This window comes from Phaseolus vulgaris, chromosome 4 (assembly GCF_000499845.2).
Source record: "Phaseolus vulgaris cultivar G19833 chromosome 4, P. vulgaris v2.0, whole genome shotgun sequence".
Classification (NCBI taxonomy): Eukaryota; Viridiplantae; Streptophyta; class Magnoliopsida; order Fabales; family Fabaceae; genus Phaseolus; species Phaseolus vulgaris.
The window spans coordinates 27,707,515-27,714,691 of NC_023756.2; positions in this window are offsets into that span (position 1 = coordinate 27,707,515).

Below are 7,177 nucleotides of genomic sequence, written 5' to 3' on the forward strand. Positions count from 1 at the left end.
ATTTATTTTTTTAATTTCTACTAAAAAAATTCATTAAATAAAATTAAATTTACAGATAAAAAATAATTAATTTTTATATTACTAAATTAGATACTAATAAAATTATTAATATCTAATTAATAAGTTATTAATATTTAATTAATTATTAAAATTTTAACAACTAATTTTAAAATTTAAATAATTAGTAGTTAAGTTTTAGTAACTAATTAAATACTAATTTAGAAACTATTTATTAATAATAAAAATTAATTTAAATATTAATAATTTTTTAATTTTTAAAATAGTATTTAGTTTAATTAATATATAATATAGTGACTTTTTTTTTTAAAAATTAGTTTTCATTTAATATTTTTTATTAATATTTATCATTAAGGTTAATGGTAAGTTTTAATTTTCCTAATCTTAATTTTAGATATCTTTTTCTCTAATTTTCATCATCATATTCATTACTTCATATATGTGAGTTTTTTTTTCTGTTTTTTTTTATAAGTTGATGATAGTTTGACACTATTATTTTTTTACCCTCCCACTTAATAACTATTAATTTTATTACTTTAATTTAATTTTTTTTATGTTTATTTTATTAGTTAAATATAATATTTTATTGTTAAAAAGAGTTGTAAGATGAAAATAGAAAGAAGAAAAATGGATTATATGTTTTCACATTCCACTTAATAACCAATAATATTATTATTTTATCTCAAAATTTTATTTATATTTTTTATTATTACTTAAATATAATAATTTATTGTTAAAAAAAGTTGTAAGTTGAAAATAGGAGAAAAAAAACTAGGTGTTAAAGAATTATTATTGTTTTCTATGAGTGAGCATATATAGTTAGAGTAGAAGTTGAGTATTGTTTTTTTCATTACATTGAAAGTGATATATATTCAAATATAATAAAATATAATGATGGCGGTGATTAGTAGGAATTAAGTCAATATATATTATAATAAAAATAAAAGTTTAAGTTTGAATTATTAATTTATTACATTCTTTTAAAGTTTTAGTTGATAAATTTTTGGAAATATAAATTTATGTAAAAAATATAAAAAATTAATGGACTTATTTTTCTGGCCGTATTGTAGTTACATATTTTTTATATTATTTTGTACATTACTTGTATTATATATAATTGTGTATATAAATAGACTAACCTATAAGATTAGAAATAATAATCAATTTTTTAATATTACAATAATAATAATATATGTATATAATATAATTATCTATATAAATAGATAACCTATTATATTAGAAAGGCCTATTAACAATTACATATATATATCCTATATTATTTTATATAATATATGTATTGTAAATTATTGTGTATATAAATAGACCAACCTATTTAGATAAAGGTAAGTCATTTTGAATTAAATAAACTATTTTTCGCCCAAGTAAATTAAATAGACTATTTAAATAACTTAAGTTTGACTTTTTTTAATAAATGATTTAGGACATGTCCTATTTTTTTTTTTTGTAGACTAAGTTATAAACATGTATACTAGGTTATAGACCTTTGATAAACCACCATGTCTATTTTCATCCATAGGTGGGTTGTGTGCTTTTTGTTATGAGGCTTGTCATTTTCAGAAGTGATAACTTCTAAATATTGCCCTAATCAAATTTCCTTTTAAGAGAATAAAATTTCAGTTTTGAAAAATTTTTAATTAAGTTTTCTTTGAAAAGTTTCAAGAATTTGAATTCTGACAAGTATCCTGCCATATCGATTAAGTTTGACAGGTAGGGACATGTCTTGAGAGTGATTTCAACCTCTTTTGAAGTTGATTATTATATTTTTAACCACACTTTCATTATATGAGTCTAATTAAATTAGAAATTTGTAAAACTATCAAAATATTAGACTCTAACAACATATAAATTAAGTTTGAATTCCATTTTCTCACAATTCGGATCAAATTTTATTTCCCTTTCAATCCAAATAAGATTAGTTTAATAATATATAATTTAATAAAAGTATAAAACTTTAATATTTCATTAAAGTTTGCATCTAAATATTATGCATATATTATCCTCCAAATTTTCTTAGTTTACAAGTATTTTTATAGTGAATTTTATTATATCTAATTTAGGAAGGACAAAACTTATTCTCTAACAATTATGATACAGCCACTTTACTAAAGTAATCATAATATGAATTTATACCTTCCTTTTCAGTTAAACGAATACTATCTAGAAATGCAAATGAAGATAACTTTATCTAATTTAGTATACATATTCCTTTGAAAAATGTTCATAATCTGTTAAGCACGTCATACTCATTTAATTTTATTGTCACTTGTACCTTATTAATAACTCAAATCCTAATTTTAGATTTAATTCTTACATGGAAAATAATTTAACTCAAATTTTGAGTAATTATAAAATACAAAAATATATGAAAAATTAACCAAAATTTAAGTAAATAAACATGTATCTTGAGAAAAGAATAGGATAAGATATATTACTGAAGAAAATATATATTTTCTGAACTTTAAAATTTATAAGATTTGCACCAATTTATACATTATAAGATATTTTATTTTTATTTAATGTAAAAATTTCAACACATTGTTTTCATGTTAAACTCTCATAGTCACTCGATATAAAATCTTCAATATATATTTTTCAAAAGAAATTATTATTAAAATATTTTAAATTGGAAAAAATTATCACAATTATAGGAAGAGTAAGTCCTGGAACGATTACGAAGAAATTCTTTTAGTAGAAGAATTGTGGTATACATCCAAAATGGTTAAACAACCATGAACGTAAAGTTGAAGTCTATTTTGGAGTTTATATTATTTAAATTTTAAACTGTCTTGTAAGCATATAGGACATGATAGATACTTTGTAGATAAAAAATAATCTTGTAAAAAAACTCTAATGAAATGAAATCAATGGAATGGAAGCAAGTTACAATGTATTTCTTCAATCCTGTATCCCTTTCTTTCTTTTACTTCAAGGTTTTCTCTTTCCCTTTAATTGTTACATTTATTTTTTATATTTTTTTAGAAATATTCTCTTTTTGTATACATTACATAAGTTTAGGTTAAAAACGTATATAATGAACTTTAATATGCAACAAAAATGTACTCGTTATCTATATTTTTAATTGAAGACCGAATCATTCACGTTAATAAGGTAGTAGTTGATTCCTCAAATCCATAAATTTTCACAATTTCAGAAGTTGTTGTTTAAAAACAATAAAAATAGTCATAAATCGAAAGAAAATTAAAACTGCTAGCCTTTTATTTAAAGTCCACTTTTTACATCAATAAAGTTGTCACACCTGGAGGAACAAAAATTCATGTTATTTTGTTTGAATATAATGAATGTAATTGTTGTTTTTATAATTTAGTATTATTTCAGTTAAGTGGTTTAACATTGTTTGTATGATTGTATTACTTAATAAGTCTTGTGATATGTGATTAGTAGTGGTGAAATATTGAATATGGTTAATAATTTAAATAGAAATAATAGTAATTATTATTATTATTATAAAATGTTAATAATAATAATGATAATGATCAACAAGAAATAAATATAAATAGTGGAACAATCATTATGACAAGTGTAATATCATCTTCCATTATTCTGGTATTAACTGTTGTTAGTTTAATTTTAGACCCACCAATAGTGACACTGGTGAATTATGTTATGACGACTCGAATATACTCGATTTCATCATTCTTTATTTTTTCTATAAAAGGGACCGGGACGTCGAATAAAAAATATCCTAAGGAAAGATCACTTGGTAAAATATCAATAGTAGGGTTAGAATATAATTCTGGATTAATATTATTATATTTAATGTTAGTTTAAAATTTGGCTTACACCTATTCTAGAAATCACGATAATGATAACTTAAATAGTGGTATATCGAGTAGAAATTTTGAAATGTTAAGACAATAAATGGATAAGTATAATTTCAAGATGACTGATAAGTTGTTTTAAAGAAAGACCATTGTACTCAATCCTTTATTGCAAACAATAGATAATAGTTTTAAAATGTTGGTCAATCAAATAGCTATTGGGCGAAGCTTAAGCATTACCTTGAAAAGAAAACAATATTATAGATAATAAAGGAATAAATAACCAACCTCATAAAGAGAAAAATCCATATCTTATGCTTATATGACAAAATGTTGATGCTTTGTTACATTGAATGAAAAATAAGGCTCAATTAGGTTTGAATAATAATTTGGGTAGTAATTATCCAAATATTGAATAAATTTAGGGATTAATATTTTTGAACAATTTCTAAATCAACAAGGGATTGATTTAGAAAATATGAATCAATCCTATTTTTTTCTCCATTTCTAGAAGTAGTTTTGTGAGATGAACTGTCTCGAGGATATAAAGTACCAAAAATTACTAAGTTTGCAGGAGAAATGATCAAATCTACTTTGGAGCACGTAACTATGTGTGAAAAAAAAAGGAAATAACAAAAGAAGGGAGGGTTGCATTATGTTTTAAAATTTCCATTTTTTTCGCTAATATAATTTGTTTAGGTGTTGTTAGACGATATAAGTATAAATAAAATATTTGAGAAAATTTTGAAAGATTAGTGTTAATTTTTCTTTCTTTTTTAGTTAATTAAACAATAAAAGAACATGCAATGTAAAATATTAAGGAAAGAAAAGATACTCAGTATTTTACACCGATTCATCTGATATAACAGTTCCTGACCAACCTCGTACTTTATTAAATATCTATATACTTATTCTACATTGTGGGAAATGCCGATATGCTAAAGAGATCTGTTCAAGATAAAATACTAATCAATATCGAGATCTCTTGGGACACGAGCTAAAACTTCTTTCTTACACAAATAACTTTTTGACTCCCAACTATCTTTCCTGTAGATGTCCACTTTTACCATGAATTTGTGCAAAAGACTATGGTACCTAGGGAGATAAGCATTGTTAGCTATCAGAGATATTACGTAAAGAAGAAGGGCATTAAATGTAACAATCATGTTGAAGCTTGTCAGACGTGAGGATGACATGCAAGAATACTCATTAAGAAAAGAGTCAAGAATACTCATTAAGAAGAAGGGCATTAAAGAACTAGGAATGACTAGAGTCAAGAATACTCATTAAGAAAAGAGTGGTTGAAGTTGAAAATACTAAGTTAATCCAGAAGTAGCTTGTGTCAAAAATATTCAAGGGTTAGCCAAGATTGACTACAAACCCAAAGAATACTCAAATATACTTAACAACAATGTACTTCATAATAGTTGTTTAGTTTGTCTATATGGATTGTAACTTTTTCATTTGGTGTATCATGTCAGAAGCAACTAGCTAACTTCACTGAATCATTTGCCTATGAAATTTTCTCATTGATTTTGACCAATGATTAGATTTTAATTCTTGCATAGATCACCACTAAGTCAAGTTTGACCTAAGCTTATTTGATAAAAAAGTAGACTTAAGGAGGAATATTTTCATAAATATTTTTCAAGAAATTTTGTATGATGAAATACACAAGTTGTATCCTCAACTTCTTGTAACAAATATGGTCAAGTAAACATGTTCAAAAACTTATTATATCCTTAACTATTTTATTTGAATAGGTCACATTAAATGCAGATTTCGAAACTCAATTGAATCACTTGATTATCATGTTTTCTTGTTCACTCTAACAAATGATCATATCATAGTTGTTTTGTTTGACAAAAAAATATGGATGCAAACTAAATACTTAGTTTTCAAATCACTTTGATAAACTATTTTTAATATGTATTTGTGCACTAAATCTTCTTCTTGGGTTGGTATATACAAAGATAACATGCAATATAAAGGAAATAAGGAAGAGAGAAAATAAAAACAACAATTTATAATTATTTGTATTTACCAATAGACTAAATCTAGTTCTTGACCAATAAGTCAAGTTCAACTAGCAGATTAATGTTGCGAAGTCACTAAAGTATTTTATTTTTTGGCTCGTAACCATTTTTGGCTAATCCCTTGAGTATTCTTGTCCAAGTCATTCCTAGCTTAATGAGTATTGTTTGGGCTTCTAGCCAATCGACTAACTTGAGTATTCTTTTCCAAGCCACTCCTAGCTTAATGAGTATTCTTTGGAGACCTAGGCACTTTGGCTACTCCCTTGAGTATTATTTGCAAAACAACCACTCCTATGCTTGGATGTTTTAATGATCAATATATCATTGGGTCTAATCACTAAGGAGAATTGTGTATGACAAAGAATACAATGTTTAGGCTTTCTCTCCTAGTTCAGATTAAGTGTTTGCTACCTAAGGAAGGATTATGTCTTTCGATGAATATAAGGGTATTCTCACTCCACTATATAGTTGGATAAACACTCAATGTTTTCCATAATGTTTTTCAGGATCCATGTGGCAACATCCCTGCTTAAAGCTTTGGGATCCTTTTCAGAAGCTTTCGAGGCTTGCTCTAGATGTGAACAACATTTGTGTAGGCATTGGAAGAAGATAGCTGTGAGAAACTGTTCATATTCGTTGAACAACTTTAGTTTTTATTTTATGTCATCCTTTCATCTAATGAACTTCAACGTGATTGTTTCCTTTCATGCACTCCATGAAAATTTAGGTGCTCTTCAAATTTATGTAACATCTTAGATGACATAAAAAACATTGAATGCTTCTACTTCTAGGCTCTTTGGAGGTATCTTTTCTATACTTTTCTATTTGATTTTATTTTTCTTTATTTTTTATTTTTCTCTCACCCTTTTCTTTTCCTGTGACCCCTCATATTTAGATTTGGATGGGTAACCCTCCTTCATAGGCATTTTCCTAGTGATAGACATTCTTCTAAGTTATTACTCTACCCCCAAATATAGTTGAACCAAATCATTCAAATCATTATAAGGGAGAAGTTCAACCCTATCCTGGATCTCATAATTGAGGCCAATTTGGAACCCAGCCATGGTTATTATAGACTCCTCTCTAATCCATTTCTTCATAAAATGTAGCTCCATTTTCTACTTATATTCCTTTACACTCATGTCTCTCTGTCGAAGTCTTTGGAGTTTATTCATCAACTACCTGTCATAGTAAGAGGGCACATGTCGTTTCCTTAGGGAAATCCTTAATTCATTCTATTATCTTATTTGGGGATTGTGGCAGATCATAAGGTCTCTAACTAAAGATGTCAACCACTACATAGTTGGTCCCTAAAAACTCAAG